Consider the following 3,460-nt stretch of genomic DNA (forward strand, 5'->3'; position numbering starts at 1 on the left):
CTGATTAGGTGGTAGTGGGTCTCACTATTAATGATGTGATGTTTTAGTTTTGGAGTTGTATTTTTTATTTTATTTTTTTAATTTTTTAATGCATTAGTGCTATTAGTGGTGATATTTTTAGTGGGATGAATCATTGTTATGATTATATTATTGTTTCGTCTTGGAAGAGTTAAAGGGAGTTTTTTTTTTAAAAAAAAAAGATAATGATGATTATTTTAATTACAAAAAATAAAATATTATACCAAATTCATAATTATTATACTCTTTTTTTAAAAAAAAATTAGAAAGTTAAAAAATTCTTTCTAAATTAAACTTTTTAATCCAAACTAAACTAGCAAAAAAAAATCAAAAAGCTAAAAAATTAAAAAACCAACCCACTTCCTAAACTAACCTTATATAAATTATATTATGTAATTATATTATGTACTAATATTAATATATATATCATAAATAATATAATTTTTATATATAAAATAAACCTAACTTATTTTATCATAATATAATTTATTTTATATTTAAAATAATTTTTATTTAATATTTATATAATATAACTTATCTTTATATAATAAGTAATTTTTTTACAAAAAAATTATTAAATGTATTCTCGAATCCGTATTCAAATTTAAATATATATTCATATATCTTAAATTTTTAATTTTTAATTTCGAAATATCTAATTCTCACCTCCAATATCCGTCCGTACCCGAGTCTGTGTCATATAAAATATCATATCCTAAAATATCATACCCAGTGCACGGGGTAGCGATAAACCACCCCCTCCACCCCCCCCTTTTTATTTTTTATTTTTTTATTTTATGTAAATGAGATTATTAGATGGCAGTGGTGAAATATTTTAGAGAACACTACCTTAGGCCTCCTAGCTCCATTTCAGATTATCTAACTACAGTGAATATGTATTTAGGGGTGTTTGGAAACTTGTTTTTGAATTTTATTTTTATTTCTTTCACTATAAGATAAATATTTTACAAAATCAAAAAAAATAAATACAAACAAAATATCACATCAAATTCCATAATTATTTTACTTTTTCTCTCACAAATATCATATCCAATCACAAAAAAATTCAACAATTTTTCTAAACACAAAAAATTTATTCTCTAATAATATTTTACAACTAAAAAAATCCACTTTACAAACACCCACTTTGTCCCATGGAAGTCCAGAAAATCAGAGTTCAATGGCGGAAAACTGGAACCCAGATTACCTAACTAGAACCTGAACAATGATGAGATGAAGTCCAACATGGGATACGTACTGCTTAGTCCACCATGGAATCCAAACTAATCGCATTAAAAGTGACACTGGCAAAGGAAGCTAGAGCTTGAGTAAGAATCCAGATTCATAACAGAAGAAACCTGTGTATACTTTTGAAGCTTAGCATAGCACACAACAGCTGTTTAGCAACATTGACTAATTAAGTTAGAGGAAAAATTGGTCAAACTGTCAAACCAAAAAATTGCTAAAAAGCTAATATTAGAAACAATAGGAGAGAAATGGGGCGCAATTTACCACTAGGCATAGACTTAGTTCTTATTCATCAAAGTTTGATTTAGTAGCTAATGATATTTTCGTAACTCACGGCAGCAGCACCAAAAAAGAATCAAAATAACCCCATGGATGATTTTTCTTTACGTTGTGTTTGGTTGGGGGATTTGGGAAAAGATTTGGAAAGAGAAAGGGAAAAAGTGTGTGAAACTATGTGACATATAGGTATATTTTTTTTCACATTTCACCTACATTTTTCATTTCCCTTTCCAAATCCATCCTCAAATCCCTCAACCAAACACAGCATTAGCATTAGCATACACATAAAAGAAAGAAAGAGCAAAAAAATTGCATAACCCACCTTCAACACCCTGCTGCCACCCCAAGCCCCTCCTCCATACTCTACCCTCCACCTCCACCCCGCCCCTCATCACCTCTGCACTACCACCACCAGCCCTTCTTCCACCCTTCTCCCCCTCTCCCTTCCACACCTATATCTGCCACCTTAAGAAACATAGATACGGATATAGATACGGATACAAGATACGGGTACTATTCAATATGCACTACTAGAAACAGGAGCATTTGATACGGAACAATTTGCGATGGTTTAAGTGCCGTCGCAAAAGCTTGTTTTTTTGCGATGGTTTAAGTGTCGTCATGGAAATTATAGTTTTTGCGACGGAAAAAGTTAGACCGTGGCAAAAAATAAGGTTATATGCGACGGTAAGTTAAACGTGACAAAATTTTTCTGGTTTTAATTTTTTTTTCCTGTTTTGCGGCGCTCTTTTGCCAATCCGTCGCAAAATTTTGCTTTTTTCTCTTTCATTTGCGACGGCCTTAATATCGTCGCAAATAGTAATTCCTAATTTCGCGCAAAGCCCCCTCTCCCACTCTCCCTCTTTTGCCGATATTCCCAAATTCTCTGTTATCTCTTCAGATCAAAAAAAAAAAAAAAAGCCCTAATCTCACTGCTCTCTTCCTCCTTCTCACCCAGTCGTCACCCTATCTCTCTTGCACCGGCAACAGCAGCGTCTAGGTAACCAACCCTCTTCTTTCCTCTCGCTCTTGCTCACGCATACCCTCCCTCTCACCCAGTCGTCGTTTTGTCTCTCTTGTAGCGGCAACAACAGCGTCTGTAGCAGCGGCAACAACAGCGTCTGTAGAAGCGGCAACACCGTCTCTCTAGCAGCGCCAACAACAGCGTCTCTCTGGTTCTCCCTCCGGCATCCAGGTATAGCCTTCCTTTGCTCTCCTCTGCCCTCCTCTGCCCTTCCATCGTTTGTTTCTCCCTGCTCATCAATTCAAGAATTTGTTGGTGTAAAATCTTGTTATTAAGTAACAGGTATATTGATTTCAGAGTGCAAAATCTTGGTATTTTTTTCTTGGGCGGTCTGCTTTTGGCATGTTCATACCAGATGCTTGTGTGGATAAAATTTATTGTTTCATGCCTTGTATTTTTATTTTTTTATTTCTTTGGGGCTGGGTGAAGGTGCACTCCAAGACTCGGTGAGATACAAGCGCAGAACCTACAGATTAAGAGGTTGAACTTGGCTGAGCAGATCCTCCAAATGTTGAACATGGATACTAATAAGGTTTTTTTTGTTGTTAAATGATAATGCCTTTTTCTAAAACTCTAGATTGGCAACTCCATGCTTCCATCCTGTCATGAGTTTATTCAAATATCTTATTATTCGTTACTTCTCTATTGCATTAATATCTACATTGATCATGCCAAAAGGAATGTGATGAACGCATTTTGTTTCAGTTTCTCCTAGTTCTTAGTTGATTAAGAAGCTGTACTCTATTTTTTTTTTTTGTCCCGTGAGAATTACTCTATTGATCTGTATGAATACTGAATGGTGTGTTCTGGCGAGGCACCAGTAACATTTAGCTTTATATTTACGTATTTTCTTATATCAAAGGTTCTATCACATCTGTGCAGTATGTTTTC

This window comes from Camellia sinensis, chromosome 2, assembly GCF_055761805.1.
Source record: "Camellia sinensis isolate YWXY chromosome 2, ASM5576180v1, whole genome shotgun sequence".
Classification (NCBI taxonomy): Eukaryota; Viridiplantae; Streptophyta; class Magnoliopsida; order Ericales; family Theaceae; genus Camellia; species Camellia sinensis.